At 37.1% G+C, this 21,461-nt stretch overlaps 1 protein-coding gene across 4 annotated transcripts in view; it reads right to left on the reverse strand.

The window, feature by feature from the left end:
* Fut8 (fucosyltransferase 8) overlaps nt 1–21,461 on the reverse strand; it is a 247,949-nt gene that overhangs the window by 198,867 nt on the left and 27,621 nt on the right. The gene's annotated exons all lie outside the window — the stretch shown is intronic.

A 21,461-nucleotide genomic window follows, 5' to 3' on the forward strand; every position in this document is an offset into this window, starting at 1 on the left:
CATTGGCCTGCATGCACTGACTTTTCTCCCGACATCATACTTTCTTTTGTAGTTGTAAATCTGTAGTATACTTTGCAACCAAGTATTATAATATCACTATTTCTCCTTTGGCTCAGGATTGCTTTGTGCTTTTTAAGAATTTTACGGAGTTCTAGTTGTCATTACAGCTGAGTTGGGAGTTTTTTGAATGTGCATATCGCTTTCAATAGTATGACCATTTTAAAGATAATTCTCCCAGTCCATAAACATGGATGTCTTCTTCAGTTTCTTTATTTGATATTGTAGAGGTCTTTCACCTCTTTGGATAGGTTTTATTCCTTCGGATTTTTTTTTTTTAATTAGGGGAGTTTTTATTTTTGTTCTCAGCTAGTGAGAATGGGATTATTTTTCTGATTTCTTCCTAAGTGTGTTATCAGTATAAAAGTTATTGGTTTTTATATGTTGATTCTGTATGCTGCTATTTTGCTGGAAATGTTTGTGAGATCTGAGTCTTCTGGGACTCTTCTAGGTCTTTAAGGTATACAAGCACATTATCTGCAAGAAGAGATCATTTGATTTCTTCCTGTTCTATCTATATTCCTTTTATTGCTTTCTCTTTCTAAAATCTTGGTTACTTTATTTAATGCATATGAGTGTTCTTGCATGGTATCAACAGAGATCATATGTATCATGAAGAGAGTATTAGGTACTCTGGTACTAGAGTTAGTGATGGTTGTGAACCACCATGTGACACTGGGAACCAAACCAATCAATGCTCTTAACCTAGTCATCTCCATAAGGTAAAAAGCCCGCCAAAGAAACCCACCCTGACCCTGAAACCAGAGCCAGTGAACAAAACATACCATGGCCCTAGAATCAGAGCCAGTGAAAGAAATATGCTCTGGCCCTGAAATTAGAGCCAAAAGGTTAAAAAGGGCCAGTGAAAGAAACACACTTTGGCCCTGAAACCAGAGCTAAATCTAACCCTGACCAACTAAGCAGAAAACTAACCAATCCCTGAGCAGGAAAATCGCTGAGTAGGAAACCAATCAATCCCTGAGCACAAGATCTAGCCAATCTGAACTCAAAGGACTGAAATCTGCTCAATTCCCACACTGAAAATCTTCTCCCTGAAAAAACTCCACCTCTAAGAAGCCCGTTGAACCCTGTGCCTGTTCCATTTCCTGCTGCCTTTTCTACCCTGGCAGAGGCAGCCACTTTTCTGGATTCTTCCCTCCCAATAAATCTTTTGAATGAGGTTTGGATGAAAACCTCATTCGACAGAACGGAGCAGAGGAAAGACGTAACAACTCTTTGCCAGAGCCAGAGCTGCGCAGAACAGAACAAGGCTATGACACTTTCACTGGGGAAGCACAGAGTCGAGATGATACACTCCCAGAGAACTAGAGCAGAACTTCACGGGGAAACCATCCCCTGCTGGAATAGAGCTGTTACACTGGCAAAACCTTTCCCTGAAGCAGGGCTGTAAGATGCTACACTTACTGTAATATGTGGTATTCCTTGGCTCCCAAGTGCCAGGATCCCTTTCCATCTGAGCTGTAATGCAATCTCTCCAGGCCATACTTTGTCTGACTACTCTGGCTAAAATTTCTAGTAGGAAATGAACTCCCTTGACTCATACCTGATTTTAGAAGAAATACTTTGCTTCTCTCACCAAGATGATGTTGCATATGGGTCAGGTATTTACAGCTTTTATTATATTAAGGTATAACCATTCTATAACTATTTCCTCAGAGCTATTACTAGGTTTATTGAAATGATCAGTGATTCTTCTTGATTCCATTTATTTATTGATTCGTATGCTGAGTGATCTTTGCAGCATGATCCTTTTTATAGGATCATGGTGCTGGTGAATTTATCAATAATTCAATTTAACCCTGATGTTTCTTGACTCTTTTGGTCTGGATGAACTATCTGTTTATGATAGTTGAATATTAAAGTCACCCACTATTATTTTACTGAGGTCTAGCTTCCCATTTTTAGCTAGTAGTGTTTGTTATATGAAATCAGGTGCTCCAACATTGGTGCATATTTACAATCATACCATACCGTCTTGATAAATTGATTCCCTTATCAATATGTAGTGAACTCTGTTCTGCACAGCTTTGGTCTGAAGCCTATTTAGTTATATGCAAATATGGCTTGGGATATCACTTTCCGCCTTTCTACTTTAAGTCTCTATCTATATTCACCAGAAAAATGAATGTCTTGAATGCAGCAAATTGTTTGGCCTTATTTTTTTGTTTGTTTTATTGTTTTGGCTTTTTGAAACACAGTCTCTCTATATAGCCCTGGCTGTCCTGGAACTCGCTATGCAGACCAGGTCAGCCTAGAACTCACCAAGATCTATCTGCCTGCCTTTCAACCTTGGTTGTTAGGCCTTTTTTTTATTTTTCATTCCAAAAAGCCAGCCTAGCATCTTTCAATTGAGGAATTCCAAAACTACATCCAGGGTTATTGTTGGAAGTTGCATGCTAGTTCCTATCATGTTGTTGCTTGATTTCTAGTTACTTTAAAGAATCTGTGTCTGTTACTTTCTCCTTACTCATCATAGAGACTTCACTGTTTCCTAGTTCTCACTTGCTTATCAATATATTTTTCTGGTAAAATTTATTATTTCCCACAATCTTGTGAGTGTGTTTATCTTGGTCCTTTTTACTGGCTTAGGATTACTTGAAGTAATTACTTAAGCATTACTTCTATAATGCTGGTTTTAGTGGTCATCTTGAAAGGTCTTTATTTCTCCTTTGATTCTGAATAACTATGTTGTATACTGTAATCTACATATGCTGTTATTTTCTTTTAGGACCAGAAACGAAATGGCCCTTCTGATCACTAGATTTTGCTAAGAAATCTGTTTCTATTCTGATGGATTTGTTTCAGCATTTCTCCCTTGAAGCTTTAATATTTTCTTGTGTACTTTCAGCAGTTTAATCTATGCCATGTAATTTTCCGGCCATGTCTGTTCAGGGCTCTGCCTGCCTCCTGTGCTTGGATGCCCATATCTTAATCAAATACTTGAGAAATTTCCACTGAGTTAGAAAAGTTTACCACCACCTATTCTTGTTTTACATGTATTTTCTCTCTGAATAGTATTCCATAAATATGTATTCTCATTCTTTCTTATTTTTCGTTATTATCTGAACACAGTAATTTACCAATCTTAAAGACTTGATATTCTTTCTTCCATTCTTGATCTTGTCTACTGCTAAGGCTGTCAAACAAATTTTTTAGCTGGTTTATTGAGCTCTTAATTTCCAAAACTTGTTTGGTTCTTTTTAAAAATTTCTATTGCTATATTTCTCTTTCACATCCTACACTGTCTTTTGTAGTTTATTCTATTTATTTGCATTTTTTGACTTTTTAAAGCATTGTTTTGAATTCTTTGTGTGGCATTTCACCCACATGGAAATAGTTACTAAAACAAGTTACTTTTAAGGAGTTGTGTTGCCTTGTTTCTTCAAAGTCCTTATTCTTTTATACTGCTATCTTTTCTATTTTCATGTAAGAGTTTATTTAGAGAACCACCTTCTCTTGACTACATACCCTAAATTGTAGTGCTGAATTTAATTTCACGCAGACTTTATAGTGTAGTTTCTTATGGCTTCTCTGGCTATATTCAGTGGGTTCTGACAGAGCAAACCTTGTCCTGAACTCACAACTCACTTTCTCTGTAGATCTCACAAGTATGGAATCTCTCTGGTAGTTCAAGTGAATACGCTGTAAAATGTGAAATAGGTACACTCTTTGTGGTTATCCCTCCAGTTTTGTCAGCAATATGCAGTCTAATTAAGATGAAAGCAGCCTGTACTGTGGTTCCCAGTAGGTGCCATGTCTACAATCTCTGTGTAGTTTCTCTGTACTGTTGCTGTGAGGCTGAATGTCCAGGAGTAGGTATTCTGGACCTCCAGCTATGCTTACTTAAGACTTGGTCATCAGCTAGAAGCTTTTATTTCCCCATTCTTCAAGTAAAATTAAAGTTCACACTGGGTCATAGATATTGTGAGCTTTTATTTCTCTCAGCTAGACTGGAAGTGCACTTCAGAGGAAGAACAGCCACCCATGATTGATGCATCAGGTTCAATCCACAGTGCTACACAACAAAAAGAAAATGAACAATAAGGGCTGTGAATATAGTTCAGTGGAAGGTTTGACTAGCCCTAGATGCACAACAAACTGCAGCACAATAAAAAGAAAATAAAAATAATAAACAACAACCAGATATAAAAATAAAACTAAACTAAAAACCAACTAAATTCTATAATAAACACAACAACAACCAAAAAGAAAAAATCACGATACACTAAAAGTTTAAAAAGTAAAACTAGTTACCAGTCAGAAGACTTCCCTGTGGCAGGGCAGGAACACGAAAAGGTACAGAGGGAAGCCAACAAGCCAAATTGGGCTGCTGTTCTCTTTGGCCAAAAAAGCTTCCTTTTAAAGTTGGCATCAGTAACTACAGAGACCCAAAACTAGTCAAAGAATTGAGAATAACTGACAGCTTAAGCTCAGCTACTATTTCAAAGGGTGACACAGCTGTCACTAAATCACCCCTCCAAGATTCAAGTAGCATCATGGAAGAAGGGGCAAAAAGAATGTAAGATCTAGGGGAAGGGGAGAAGGATTGGTGTAAGTGACTAGTAAGAATATGACTGTTGTACTCAAACTCACAGTGGTTGATGGCTTGCACATGATCTGGTCCCATCAACAACCTGTTCTGGAAGAACGAGGGGCGCTTAGTGAACTTTTTATGAAGCGAACTACTCAAAGGCTGATGTGAGTAGGAGAGACATTTTGTTCAGTGGTAAGGTATTCTTGCTCCTGTAAACAACCCTAATGAAACACACTGAGTCAAAAAATATAAAAGTTATGAAAGTAGAAGGGGCTAGTTGAGAAGAAGTACTAGCCGGAATGGAAAAGCAATAATACATGATAGGGAAAAGGGGGGTGTACACCATCAAAATATATTACATAAACACGTGTAAACATTAAAATGGATTCCATTATTATTAATTAATTATACGCTAATAACTAATCAAAAATGAGAATTTCATAGTAAAGAGAAAAGAACAATTACAAAATTCAGAAACAGACAAAACAAAGAGTACTGAAAAATAAAAAGGAAAAAATAATAGAAAAGAAAACAAGAAATAGAAGAAAGTAAAAGGACAGAATAAATATCTGAGCAAAAGTCAAGTCAATGAATCATAGAGGCAATGTTTTGTTCTGTTTTATTAGTGTTTTGGTATATTTTTGTTTTTATTTTCTTGGTTTTTGGGTTTTTTGAAGCATGGTTTTTCAAGAAGCCCAGATTGGCCTGAGTAGAACAGGGTACTCTATGCTCACCTCTATCTCATGAATCTCCTGCTTCAGACACTCCACACATATACACATACATACTCAACAATATATAAAATTTAGAACCTGCACTATTAAGAAATGTTTAATACAAGTTAATAATTTACCAGAGTAAATTACTTTTTTAAAATTTATTTTAACATTTAATCATGCATAAGCCTGTGTGTCCATGTAGGAGTATGTGCACATGGGCACAGCTGCCCAAAGAGGTCAGAAAAGAGAATCAGATGCCCTGGAGTTAGAGTAAGTTATAGGCCACTTGATGTGATTGTTGGGAACTGAATTCAGGTCCTGCAGAAGAGCAGTAAACAGTAAGCACTGAGCCTTCTCTCTAGCCCCAAAGAAAATTCTTAACTGGTACTTTCCCTTCCTTTCTCCATGTGGATCTATAATGTTAGAGATTGTTTTTGTTGAATCACATATATCCATCCTTTTGGCGGGGGGGGGGGGGGGGCGGGACTCTCACTTATGTGGTTCTAATTATAATGCCAGTGACAATTTCCTACAATGGTGAGCCATGGGACAGACCTTTAAAGTGCTTGGCTGTCTAAAGCTATGCATCTCCTCCATGGTTAAAGCTTTCTAACATAACCACAAAAATAAGACCAGAAAGTAATTAAGCCAGGAAATGCAAAGTACCCTAAAAGCATCTAAATTTCTTGATCTGAGTGTTCCTGGATTAATATAGCACTATTCTTCCTATTTATGTAGCAAATAAATTATCTTTTTGCTTAAACTGTTTTAAAGTGTTTTTAATGCTTATTTTAAAAGTACCAAATGTTTTTAAAAAGAATAAATTGTCTATTTACTTGTATGACCTTCAGTTTGAGTACTGAGGTTTATTAGTATAAAGATCAGTCCTGCGATCACAAACATTTGAAAAGAGACAGAAGTAAAAGAAAACTACACATAAATAGACTAAGAGTAGTTGCACATTGAGGATTTACTTTCCAAGTAATCAGGAACCTTCGAAATAGCCTGCAATGTAAATTTTAGTCTGGTTTTAAATCTTCACAGCAGGCAGCACTTACTTCTCACTGTTTACATTGGGTCGCTCTACTTTCACTAGGTAATAAGATGCATGTTACTTTGTGTTACTCTGCATTTACATGCCCATTCAAATACTTTAACCAATATCTGAAAACAGTCTGGCATGCAGCATCAGGAAAAGAAACAAAGCTGTAGTAGGATTAAGTCAGGAGTTAACTCGTATCATATACTTTTAAGTAGTTAGTCACTTCCCTTAATGTAACAATTCCTACTTGCCACACTTTAATAGAATTACCTCTGGAACCAGGTGTGGTGGCACATACCTTTAATCTCACATCACACTGTAGCAGGAGAAATATCATCTACAGTGAGAATCTGCCTCAAAAGGAAAGAGAAGGGGCTGGAAAGAAGTCTCAGTTGGTCAAGTTCCTACCTCATAAGTATGAGGGCCAGAGTTGGATCCCCAGAAACCTCACAAAAAGTCAGGTAGGGGAAAAAAAAAAAGCCAGGGAGGCATGCAGTCCCTTATAATCCCAGCACACAGAAATTATAGCTCCCTGGAACAAGCTGGCCAGATTGATCAAAATAAAGAGCTCCAGGTTCAATAATTGGCCCTCATTCAGTATATAAATGGAGAGCTATTGAGCAAGAGCCCACCCATGTCATTCTTAAGACACACACACAAACACTTCTGTACATACAGATGCAAGCATGCATAACCCAAATACATACATCATACACTCACATAAAAAAGAAAATTCTCTGCCTCCTCTCCCTCTAGCACAGCAATTATCAACTATAATTATTTATATTAATGGTAATGAGAATCTGAGTCATTATATTAAATATGAAACAGAAAGAAAAGAGCAGATGAAGTAGAGAAACATTGTAGTAACAGAATACACAGTTGTTTCATAGCAGAATGGATCTGATTCCTCTATTATTCTTATTCATTCAGAAAAGATCTGAGTCACTCAAAGATGACTCAACTCAAGTTTGGGAAATGGGAAGAATAAATCAATAATAGAAAAAGGAAAGCTAAGAGGAAAAATACATTTCGGAACAAAGAAAATTCAAATACAGTTATGTTGAGTTCGGTGAAAATGACAATCATATGGCAATTTTAAGCTGGAAACTGAAGTTGGGAGCTTAAGAGTATCGGAGGCATCTGAAAAATAATGTTATCATTAAAGCTAAAGAAACAAATACCATTCCAAGAAAACGTAACTAGAGAAACTGAGGGCTGGAGAGATGGCTCAGTGGTTAAGAGCACTTACCAAGGCTCAGTTCCCAGCACCCACATGACAGTTCACAACTAACTTTAACTCCAGTTCCAGGGGATCCTATGCCCCCCTCTGGCCACTGAGAGCACTGCGCACATGCATGAGGTAACACACACTACACATTTTTTTTTTGAGGAAACTAGACAAAACAAAACTGTGTACATCAAATGCAACAAGTTAGTCTTGTAAATGATCAGAGAAGTTGCTATATTCCATAGAAGAAATAAGAAGGCTACAAAGTTAGAAGAATGCAGGAGGGAAAAAAGGCAGAACTCAAAATATGAAGCAAGATTTCTTCACAGAGTCCCTATTTGGAAATTAAAGTCACTGGCAATAACACTGGGGACAGTTTCAGTGAGAAAGAAGGAAACAAAATGCAGTGAAGAAAGACAAGCCATCCCTCCCTCTACAGATGACGGAAAGGATGAACAAATAGGAAGGCTTAGATTTTTTGTCTTACGCTATTAAAGATACTTGAGGAAAATGAAATTAATCAATGGACGTACAGATTTTAACAAACAGAAGAAATAAAAGTGTAGCAATGGGTCAGTCATGGATACTCACATCTTTAATACCAGCAGTAGGGAGGCAAGGCAGACAGATCTTAGTTCTAGGCCAGCCTGGTAAACAAAGCAAGTTCCAAGACAACCAGGGCTACATAGTGAAACCCTATCTCTAAACAGACAGACAGACAGATAGATAGATAGAACTTCCTAGAAGCAAAAAAAGTAAGCATAAGGTAACAAAAGAACATCCCTTGGCAGGAATGGTCTTAACCTCTTTACTCAAAACCAAAATAGGTAACTGGGTCAACCTTCAATGTCTAAGAGCACTATACTAAAATCAGATACTGTAGTGTTGGGGGTTGTTTTTGTTTTCTGCTTGCTTGCTTGTTTGTTAGCAGGGTCTCATACTAGGTAACCCAAGTTATCCTGGAACTTACTATGTAGACCAAGCTGGCTCAAATTCAGAGATCTATCTGTCTTTGCCTCTCCCTCTCAAGTCCTGGGATTAAAGGCCTGCACTACACAATGATCAACTACTAGCAAGGGTTTGAAGCAGACCTTATAAAAAATGGAAAAGAACTTCTAACCTGTGTTAGTATTTTACAATCTCTTTTGCTCTCGATCTCTTTCTCTCTTAATAACCAAGTCTGCATCATCATATGTTGCCTAGACTAGCCTCAAATTCATGATCCTCCTTCCTCAGCCTCCCAAGCAGCTGAAATTACAGTGTATCACTTCTCCTAGTTAACAGAATATTCTCTAATTAATTGTTCATTTAATGTTCACAAATTCTTCAGTGTATTTAATCTAATTGCTATTCTTTTAAAATCAGTTTTCTATGTCTGATCTAAGGTAATGACATTGTTTCTTTTTCTATTGTATATTGTTCCAGCTAATTTTTGCTGTTATAAAACTTCTGCTTTAATGTGATTCTTGTTTTGCTTTGCTGCTTTGCATATGTATAAAAGTTCTATTTGATTTCTCAAGAAATATTTAACAGGGGGTATGGATCAGTTAGTAGAGTGCTTACCTAACATATAACAAAGCTCTTGATTCCACTCCCAGTGCCACAAAAACTGGGCTCGGTGTCATAAAATGAGCTTGGTAGCATACACCAGTAATCTTGATACTCAGAGATGAAGGCAGAAGGATAAATCCAAATTTATCCTCTTCTACATAGTAAATTTAAGGGCAGTGTGGTTTAAGAGGAAAGATGCTGGCATGATGGTACATGTCTTTAATCCCAGCACTGGGAAGGCAGAAACAAAGAGATCTTTGGGAGTTCAGAAACAGCTTGGTCTACTGTAACAAGTCTTTCTCCATCCTACCAGCAAGCTCCCAAATAAAGACACGTCAGTTATTAGTTATGAAAGTTCAGTCCATCACTTGTTCTTAACTAGCTCTTAAATTAACCCATTTCCATTAATCTACAATCTGTCACTTGATGCATTTCCTGCTTCTTCCATGTCTCCTGGGACTCACGTGCCTAGATTCATCTCCTACTCCTTGCTCTCTCTCTCTCTGCCTGAATTCCCCACTACATCTCCTGCTTAGCTATTGGCCATCTAGTTCTTTATTAAACCAATCACAGCAATACACTTTCACACAGTGTACAAATATCCTACAATAATCTACATAGAGGATTCCAGGCCAGCCTGGGCTACATAGTAGTGAGACCTTGAAAAAAACAAAAGGATAGGGAAGGATGTCATAAAGAAAGGAGGAACTTGGCAGATCTGGGCATGATGACACTTGCCTATATATATAATCCCAGTAGTTGGGAAGTTGAGGCAAGAGAACCAAAGTTGGTTACATAGTGAGACACTGTCTCAAAAACAAAACAAAATCTTAATTCATAAAATCTATTTTAATAAGAAATGTATCAAGAACAGGAACTCTAAATTTAGAAATGGCTGTATCATATAACAGTTGTGCACTTATTATTACTGAAAACAAATATTCCCAGGGAGAACATGATAGATCTTTCTCTTTTGTGCTGTGGATTAAATTCACTCATAGCCTTGACTATGCCAGACAAAAACTCTATCATTTACATGGCATTGCTAGTCCTTGGAGCTCACTATGTAGCTAAAGTTGACCAAGAACTCACTGTGTAGCCTAAATTAGCCTTGAACTCAATCACCTTGGTTCAGTCTCCTACCTGTTGGGATTACAAACCTGGGATTATGACTAAATTGGGGGAGGAGATATTCTGATGGCCTGAAAAGTAGAGAAAGTGGGGTCTCTACTTTTATATTGGGGTTTGTCTGATTACACAGTGAGGTCTTAGTCATGTACATGTATTCAATTCAGTAGGTCATTTTAGAATAAGTGTAGCATTCCATATACCAAAAAGAGCATCCCATAGTTCCTTTAGGAAACACTGCATTTTTTCCTAGAATGCTGTCACTGCTAAAAGCACTGGAATCCAACTTTTGCAATTGCTTCAGAATCTTAATGTGATTTTTATAATATTATCAGAAGTGACAAATCTTCATACATTAAATGCTGCTTTGATTTTGGGATATTTATGGTTATCATAAAGTGGTTTACCTAATTTAGAAATAACATATGAGCAAAAGTATGATGATAAAACATGAAACTATTTTTCTTATGCTGATATAATAACAGCATCATTAAAATATATTTATAACTATATCCCCCTCCTCCACAGAGGTCTGCTCTGTGGGTTACCACTCATGTATTCTACAATGTTGGTTAAAAATAAATTCCAATAATTCTACAGCCATACTTCCTACTATTATCAATATTACAATAAGTCCTGAAGGCTTCTGAGTCAAATTATTAAATATCTGAAAATAATTATAGCACTGTGATCTTTAAATTTCTCTAGTTATTCAGTGTCCTCTCTTTTTCATACTGCATGAAAAATGCACATTAGGTCTTTGGGATATACCTGATACCAGCCTACTCAAGTGTGGTGCTCACTCCTGTTACAGACATACTTATATAACACATAGGCATGCATACACACTCCTATTTTTTTAGTCACTCATATAAGCATCTTTGTCTTAGTTTATTAACCTATCATTTCTGCTCTAGGTCTGTTTCCCCTGAAATAGCCATGCTTTTATTTTTCTTGAAAAACAGCCAATCCCACCTGACCACTTTGAGCCCAGGTTGGCACAAATTTAAGCTAAAACTGTTACATCCTGCCTTTTACCCACAGAGCAACACTGTCTTTTTCCCATCTTCATCATCATAGTACCCTATTCTTGAGCACAGTGGTAAACACCTGCAAGTCCAGCACTCAAGAGGCAGCGCAGGAGGAGTAAGTATAAGGCCAGACGGGGCCAGAAACCCTATCTCAGAAGGAAGAAAAGAGAGAGGGAGAAAAAAAGCATTAACTGTTCTCAGAACTATGCACATGAACTAAAATAATACCCATGAAAATGTTTAATTGCCCATGATGCTAATTCCAAGCAGCCCCAAATTTATTCACTGCTGAATCCTCTTGTACAGCATGTCTTAATCCGTTCAGGATGTTATAACAACATACTTGATACTGAGCAATTTATAAAGAACAGAAATGTGTTGATCCCAATTCAGGGCAGTACAAAATCCAAGATCAAGGCTCAGATCTGATCTCTGGTGAGGGCTGGATCTGTTACACAGATGGCACCTTCTTTTGCTATTATTATTTGTGTGTGTGTGTGTGTGTGTGTGTGTGCACGCGCACGCGCGCGCACCAAGATACACACGTGGAGGCCAGAGGATAACTTTCAGGAGTTGGTTCACTCCCTCCACCAAGGAATCCGGGGGTTTAAATGCAGGCTTGTGAAGCAAGTCCTTTTTACCTTCTGGGCCATCTCACTGGCCATCAAATTCTCTCTAGTGGAAAGAATGAATAGGTTCCCTCTAATCACATTCTAGAGTTCTGGCCTTCTCATCTAACCACTCTGCAAAGTCCCCACACCTCTTATTACCATGAAGGTAGAGGAAGGGTTTCAACATGTTAGCATGTGATGTTAGGACCATAGCAGACATGGCCTATTTTTCAATTATTATTCAGAATGTTGACTATATTTAAGGACAGTAGTTACAGAGTTAAGATACAGTTACGGAAAAGGTCAGAGAGTATCTACCTAGCTTTGAAAACCAGACAATAACATTAAAAATTAAAACAATTCATATAGTGATATTTTGTTTATGTTTTAACAAATAAAGCTTGCCTGAAGATCAGAGTGCAGAGCTAAACCACTAGAGGCCATGGAGTGGTGGCACAAACCTTTAATCCCAGGACTCAGGACACAGAAGCAGAGGAATCTCTATTATTTCAAGGCTGCATAAAATTGAGTCTTGTCTAAAAGAGAAACAGAGCTCACACAAAGGTGATCCCAGCACTTGGGATCCCACATCTTTAATCCCAGCACTAGGGAAGTGGAAATATGGGTGATATGGCTGGTTGGAAAGAGGACTATAAGGTAGAAAGAGACAGGAGCTCATGGCAGTCTGAGGTTTGGTGGAGATGGGAGTCTGGAGATGCAGTCTGAGGACAGGATCGACCCTTCGGTCTGGGCATTGGTAGAGGTAAAAGAGAAGTAGCTTCCCTCTGTGCTTCTCTGATCTTCAGCATTAACTTCTATATCTGACTCTGGATTTTTATTATTAGGACCAATTAGAATTCATGCTATAAACTCATTTCATGGAGGAAAAAACAAAAACAAAAAAAACAAAAAAAGACGCCCAAGAGGATAAAGTTTGCCTTGGTTAATACATTTAGTCATATGGCCAACATTAGTATCTAACTCTTTTTGTTTCCTTTGACCCTGTATTCAATCAAAACACTAAATGCAGGCCAGGCACTTCAAGAGGCTGAGGAAGGCTAAGTGAGACAGGATGGTTGCAAGTTCAAGACCAGTCTGAACAACAAGGCACGGAGAAAAGAAGGAGCAGAGAGGAAGGAGAAAGGCAGAATGGGGAAGGGAAAAAAGGCAGGCTGGTCCTGGTTCATAAGAGTGAGAGAACTAGCCCTTCCCTATACTAGCTACAGTGCACAGGAGAGCAGACCTCACCTTGCCTAGGCAGCACACTGGAGCTGACCCTGTTGTTGGGGTCACAGGTGAGCCAGGCCTGAGGGCATGAGAGTTGACTCTCCTACCCCCATGCCACCCCCATATAAAACCTACAGCAATTGGGAGAAAGGGGCCTACACCTTGCCTGGACAAAACAGTAGAGTTAGCCCTGGTGATATGAGTGAAGGACATCCAGATTTGAGAGTCTGAGAGCAAGAGAATTGGTCCCTCCCCTTGCTGAAGGCTGTATTGAGTGAGCTAACCAAGGCAGTACTAGAGAGCTCATCCAGGTAGTACTAGCAAGTTGACCAACCTGGCTACCACCCAGGCCCAGAACCAACAACCACTAAATCTACAAACTGTTGAGCAGGTAAAGGGGATGAACCTACAGATCCAAAGCAGCAAGGTCTCCATGATACAGGATGACAGCAACAGGATAATCAAGAGAAGCCCCAGTGACAGCCCGTTCATTATCTGATGTAGCAGAAACCAAAGCCTTTGAGCCAGACTCATGGTAATGAATACTTGCAAGTAAAGACGAACAGACTAAAGGGTGAACTGTCTGGATAGATCACACTAAAGCTTTCAATAAAAGAGTCTTCCTTTTTTTCCTTTGTTTTTGTTTTCTTTCTTCAGTTTGTTTGGTTTGGGTTTTTCTTTTAAATTTGGTTTTGATGGAGGAAGGTTGCAAGGGCAGAGGGTGGATGTGAGGGGACAGGGAGATGAGTGGCTCAGAATGCATGATGTGAAATCCACAAAGAATCGATAAAGTTAAATAAGAAGGGGGAGGGGGAGAGGGACAGCAACAGTGAAGCAAATTTTCAAAACTGCCTTAAATCTGTATTTTTACCAGTTCATAATTTTTTGTTTTTTATTTAGTTACTTTGTTATTTTGAAGCAGGGTCCGTCTCACTGGCCCTCCTCTATCAGTCTCTCCAGTACCAACAAGTATACACTACCATACCCAGCTTCCTAGATTGTAATCTTAATTAACTCCAAATAAATGTGATTTTTTTCTAAAAAAAAAAATAAAAACATAAATAATAAAATTACTAAGAAGGAACACAGTAGATAAGAAACTAACTCAACAGCAGGAACACAAGTAACATAGTTTTAAAAGTAGGGCAAAAGAACCTAAATAAGCATTTTTCAAAAAGAACACAATGAAGAAAGACAAATCAAAACCACAATTTCACACCTGTTAAGAGTGACTACAAACAAAATGTGGTGGCTCATGTCCTTAATGTCTGAAGCAGGAGCTGAGGCAAAAGTATCAAGAGTTCATGGCCAGTCTGGACTACATAGCCAGACACAGAGTGACTCCCTAAGTTACCATGTTAACTTAAAATAAGAAAATGCCATATAAATAAGAATAATAATTCTTATTTTAAGATAAGAGTAACCACACACAGACAAGATAGCAAAACTCGATAAGAATATGAAGAAAAGGAAACTCTTTCTACACTGCTGGCAGCCATGTGAACTGGTACAGCCATTATGAAACCTGTATGGAGGTTCCTCTAAAACTTAAACATAGAATTAACATATGCTCCAGAGACCCACATACAAAGAGAATGAAATAGGTATGTCAAAGAGATCTCTGTAGCCCATATTCAGTAAATGTAGCATGAATTTCAACTGGTCTTAATAAATAGCCCCCCCTTTTTTAACAAACAAAATATCACTACAAGTGAAGCATTACCTCTAACAGTTAAAACACAGAACCAACCTAGGTGAAATCATCAATAGGTAAGTGAATCACCTGTGCAGGGAGGGACTTGGGGCCCACAACTTTAATCCCAGCACTCAAGAGGCAGAGACAGGCCGAACTCTGGGAGTTCAAGGTCAGTTTGGCCTATATAGAGACCTCCAGACTGGCCAAGGTTATACGGTGAGACCATCTCAGAAAAAAAGAGAAAGCAAACAAAAGAACTGTTGCAGTCTCTCAGTATCTGTGGGTTAGCTCTAAAACAGCCCCTCCCACAGATAACTAAAACCACAGATTCCCAAGTGCCTTATATAAAATGGCACAGTATTTGCATATAACCTGCAGTAGGATACATAGAACCCTACTTTATAGTTTGCTACTATATATTTTAAATTATATAAATTAGATTATTTACAATACCAAGTACAATGTGAACACTTTGCGAATAGTTAACACATTGTTTAGTGAAAAAGTCTATATGTGTTCCAATTCTTTTCAAGCATTTTAAATTCTCAGTTTGTTATTAAAGGGGTGTCAATGCTTTGCTTGTGCAATATTGAAGATAGAACCAAAAGCCTCATAAATACTAGACAAAAGTAATCAACCTGAGCTACAACCCAGTTCTCTATGCTGAACTCAAGCATGTGAAGACAAAATATATGTGCATGCATAAATGAATAAAATTTATCTTACTTTATTTAGCCTTTAAATGTTATAAAAGATGGAGCTGAAGAGGTGCTCAACAATTAAAAGCACCTGCTGCTCTTCCAGAGGACCAAAGCTTGATCCCCAACACCCACATTTAATAGCTCACAACCACCTGTAACTCTAGCTCCAGGGAATGCAATGCCTTCTTCTGGCTTTACATGTACTCTTAAACACAACATGAATAAATAAAAGAAAAGAAAAGAAAAACTTTAAAAAGGAAATCCTATCTATAAATAAGCTTTTTTGGTACATTGGCAATTTCAAGTTAAAAGCACTTAAAAAACAGCAGGTGCAAAAAAACCACTCTGACCTTCCATCTTTTTCTTATGCAGGAGATAAAATTCCCATGTGAAAAAATGCCTTCCCTGCTTAAAAGGCAAGCCAACATGCTTATCAAAGTTGGTAAGCTGAAACCAAGAGAACTGTGTACAAAGTTTGTTAAAAGACCTTTTCACAACCTGTCAACTGACCGTGTAAGTGTTCCATTCTGTCTCTATGATGTTTCCTCATGCAGGTTCAGTGTAGAAGATTTGCATTAAATAAATTTGGATGTGTTTCTTCTACTCATCCATTTTATGTAAATTTAATTCTCAGACCCAGATTGAGGGGGAAGAAACACTAAAAGAGTAACTAAGTTTCTGCCTCCTCTACAATGTTGTTAAGATGAACGTGGAGAACATCGGACAAAGTAAAACAAGCGAAGTACAGAAGAACAAACACTGCCTGGTGTCCTCATTTGTATGTGGGATTTTAAGAAGGCAAACTCACAGAAACAGAAAATAGATGGTGGGTACCAGGGACTCGGGGCAAAAAAGAAATGGAGATGCTGGATGAAGGGCACAAAGTTCCACTGCAGCATGCTTTATGCAGGACAAATACCTGTAGAAATTTAATGCACATGTGGTAGCAGTTAGCATCGCCGTCATGCACACACACCTGAAATCTGTTAAGAGAAATTGTAAATGTTCTTACAATATAAAAACATAATTATGTGACATATTTTACTGCAGTACTTTCAATATTTTACATATATATCAATAACATTATATACATTAAATATGTAAATTTTGCCAATTATATCTCAATAAAACTAGAAGGATTTTTTTCTTTTACTTTTTAAAATAAATACTTGGGTGGGATAGTGCATACTAGTAGTACAAGCACCAGGGAGAAAGGAGACAAAGTCAAGATCACAAGTTAAAAGGTGGTGTGGCTACAAAGCAAGACACTGAATAAACAGCAAGCTTTTTACTGTATGTCAAGTCTTTCTCCTTTTCCAGATCCCAAAATAGATAACTTACTCTCTAATCTTTCATTTGCAATGGAAGCAGACAATAATAGAAACTGAATAAAAATACACTAAGGAAATCTGCATACAATTCTGGATTTAAAAAACATTGCTTATCATTAGTTCATTTGGGGGATTATCTGCACTGCTCTAATAATCGTCTGCAGAGTTACAGATTTCAGGAGTTATTCTTACCTGCTACCTGGTCTGCTAAAACTGTTAGAAAATGGGCATTTTTGTTGATACCATTTTTCATTTTATCTTTGTACCTTTACAGTTAAGAAATAACACCATCTTTTTATTAAGAGAACTACTCATAACTGTACATTAGCAGGCTTCTTTAGTTCACCATTTGGCCACTTTTAGTAGACAATACTTACAAATTAAAAGTAACATATCACTGATTATACCCACACCTGACAATTTATATACAGTGTCAAGCTGTGCTAATATCTGGATAATGAAGGTTAAGATAGCTGTAATTCTGTAAGAGTCGGGGTTATTCAGTAACCCTCCATTCCTTAAGGATCAATTTACCAAGGACAAGGAAGTGCTGTTTGGCCTCAAGAATTTTAGGAACCACCAACATAAGCCCTAGAATTTTGTTAAACTTTCTAAAAAGAAGAAAGAAGAAAGAAGAAGGAAGAAGGAAGAAGGAAGAAGGAAGAAGGAAGAAGAAGAAGAAGAAGAAGAAGAAGAAGAAGAAGAAGAAGAAGAAGAAGAAGAAGAAGAATCTAAAATGTTTACCATAGTTTAGCTGATTCTGAGTAGTTTTCTCAAAATTATAAACTTTTGACATTTGATTTGTGAATGAATGAAATACTCAAAGCAAGACATCAAAACTGTAACCACTTGCTACTAAACTGATACTAAATGAATAAGGCTCAAGTTATCCAACACTCTCTCCTTGTGAACTCCCAGGGGCAGGGAACACTGTTTTTCATTTTACACTGGGTTCTCTTTAGTGAATCTCAGTGTTCTGGTTTGCTTTTTACAACGAATTACTGCAAAGAGGTATGCAAAGATAAATAACTCATTGTCTTAAAAAACAGTTCCTTGTAACTCAGAAACTCTGACAAAGAAGGAAATAATATGAGACAAGAGAATGCATCCCAGGAAATTAGGAGATTGTCTTAAATAAAATAATGTAACTGGCAATCTTTCTAATTCCATACTACCTTTCTCTGTTGTTTTTGGTGTTAAGCACATGTTCTACCACTGAGATACATAACCACCATCCCATAACCCTTTTCAAATTAAATTATGATCATTTTCACAGACTGGTATTCTGGTCTTCTGTCTTTGCCTCAAAAAAGACTTGAAATCATTAGAACAAATCTATGCAACCCACCAACTAAAATTTTACCTGAAAAGTCTATGAACCTAAGAGAAAAAAAATACATCATAAAGATAAAGATAGAACAGGACCTGGTGGCATATGACTGCAATCCCAGCACACAGAAGTCTGATATGAGGATCACAGAAAACTTGAGGCTAGCCTGGACTACAGAGTAAGACATATAAAACAAAAGGAAACGCAAAGACAGGCTCATCAACCAGTAAAATCCTCTGCTTCTCTGAGCCTCCTGTCTTCAGAGACTGCTCTCAAGTCCCAGATACTAGATTTAGTAGAAAAACTATTATTTCCCATCTTTATCAATCAGCTAAATTTACTATCAATTGTATTAGAAATATGTAAGTATAAAATCAAATCATTTATAAACATTGGGATATGTTTAGTTTGATGGTTTGTATTTGGTTTGTGAGGAAGGTTATTGTTTGTTTGTTTTTTGTCTTCCTGGTTTTGTTTTTCTGTTTGTTGGTTTAAGACAGTGTCTCTATCCCTAGCTAGTCTTAAACTTCTAACCATCCTGCCTTTAACACTGTACCCCATTTATACAGTGCTAGGGATCATGATCAAATCTGATACTTCATGCATGTTATGCAAGCACTCCACCAACTAAGCTACATTCCCCCATTTGTGCTATCTATACCCTAGGCAAGTTTACCTAGGTCTAAGTATTAATAAGATTTGGCATCTTGTTCAAATACCATTTCCCCCTTACAATGTCATTTTTGGAGAAAAAAAAGAATTATTGTTTCAAGTAGTAAAGCGTGGGAGAGGTACTAGGTTCTGGCAAAGTCATCTTGAGGAAAAATAAATAAATAAGTGTAATGCCCCAGGTCTATAATCCCAGAAGCTAGCAGGGTAAATTCAAGGCCAGCCTGAGCTATATCTAGTGCCTGCCAGGCCAACCAGGACTACAGAGTAAGATCCTGCCTCACAAAAGAAAACAGACAAACAACTTAAATGAAACTAATTCTTTATCACTATGCATTCGGTGATGTACGAGAATAACTTTTAAACTGACATTCCACAGCCTGTCTGACCCATATTCTACTAGAAGGAAAACGTACATACAGTATCACATAAATTCTTTAGTCTCTTGGGGATTTTTCAAAGGCCTCTTTAAAAATCAGTTGTAAATATGTGTTTAAACACATTTCACTGTCTCATTGCAAATTAAAAAAACAATTCACACAGCAATCCCTTATACTTTGTGGTGGATTGAGAGAACCAGAGGGGACCCTGCACAATACTTACTCCTGCCGTGCTCTGAAAAGCATGGGTGGATATAGAGAGTACTCCTCGTTTTCAATGTTGCTTACAATCTTACTTTTGTTTCCTAATTTTAAGGAAGAACTGTACTGAATTTTTTAAAATCTTGCATCTGTAAAATGAAATACTTCCAGATTTATAAGTATGCTAGAAAATGTGTTCATCTATCATTTACTTAAACCAATATGCTTTTACCATGCAATTTATAAAATAAATCAATAACAACCACTGCATGGAAATAAATCTATTTTTTAATTAGCACTATTAGTTAGTAAGATTCTATTTACTTAAGTGAAGAGAATGAATAGCAAAAGGCTCAATCTCTATCCTAAAAAAAATAAATATTTTAATGATTCTTTTAAATACACATAATTATCAGTTTCTTTGTGTGGATCTAAAGAACAAATCAAACACATTATAGTTTAGAAATTAAAATGCCACAGATCACAAAATAACTATTCTATATTCAAACAAAGTCAACATCATATTATAGGATTACAAAATGACCTTGAGACTTTGCTGTCCAGCTACCTAAAGGGCCCATTTCCTTGCTGAAATTATCTATTTTTGACAGAAAAAAAATCACTACACAATGGATGTATCTGCCCCTCCAAGACTCAACTTGAAGCTTTTTATTTTACTTTATAGAAGTATGGATTAATAAAGCAAAACACTCAACGTGCACAACGGGTCAAGGACACATTTTCACTTTTAAGGCACTGAACAAGAGGAATAAGAAAATGCCACAACATACTCAAGTTTTAGCACACACTTCCAGAAATTTTACATGAGTTCAAGAAACTTACACACCTGCTTTTATTATTCATGACAACTGATTTTTAAGACTAATTTCTAATACCCAAGATATACACCCACAAATAATAAATAAATAATACAGTTTATATGTCCACCTCAATGCCCCTGGTATTTTAATTAAAAATGTACACTTTTCCTGGTCATAAAAATTTGGTTTAGATGTTTTAAAAGTTCAAATAGCTATTAAGCTACACTTTGCTTTGGCACTAGCTCCCCCTCTAGACCAACCTAAAATAACTGCATTTAAAAAAACAAACAAGAAATACAAATTTTTGTAACCCACTAGCAAATTTCAAAATTCATCACTTTTGAGGACATTGTTATTCCTTTTATTTAAAAAAAAAAAGATGCTTAGAATTTATTTTTTTAAAAGACTGTGTTATATAACCAGAATGCTTGTCTTGGGCTCAGTTCTACACACCTTAAATAGAACTGATTTGTAGGGAAAACAACCTCAAATGACTTTAATTTTTTTAAAAGCTCCTTAAAATACAATCTGTAGTGTACCATATGTAAACTGTTTTGAATCACTCCCCTAGTAGATCACAAGACACCCTTCCCATTAACTCACTATCTGATCAAAGGCATCTCTGCACGTTCCTGCAATCTATGCAAGTCTCATTCCAGCTGCTCAGCTCTTCAACTCAAACAGAATTCTCGATTTCTAGAAGAGCAAACGGAAAACCCATGCCTCCAAACCACCCTTGTAGGCTCCTTATAGTCTATTCATCTCTCGTTCCCTACATTTTTAACCGGCCTGTAATTTCAAATGCTTGTATGTGCTAAGACACTGCAGTATTTGTAATTAAGACTTCTTATTTCATAGGGACAGCAATGTGGAGGACCGTATTATTGGCACAGACTTCTAGGCTGCCTTAAAGAAAAGTAACATCTTACTCCTTTGCTTCAGTATACGATTTCTCTCCTAAAATGCTACATATGTGATACAACCTTTAAAGGCAGTATGCATATAAGACAGAACTTTAGACAAAAAAATAAATAAGTACTAAACCCCAGGAAGAGCAAGAAAACTAAGACCTACTTAGGAGTTTCTACGGAGCAAAGGCAAAGTTAAGTCAGTGAGTTGTGATAAATTTAACTCTTAAGCTGATAAAACTTGCGTTGCATTTATTTCCTGAAACCTCTAA

This window comes from Myodes glareolus, chromosome 11, assembly GCF_982192425.1.
Source record: "Myodes glareolus chromosome 11, mMyoGla1.1, whole genome shotgun sequence".
In the NCBI taxonomy this organism is placed as follows: Eukaryota; Metazoa; Chordata; class Mammalia; order Rodentia; family Cricetidae; genus Myodes; species Myodes glareolus.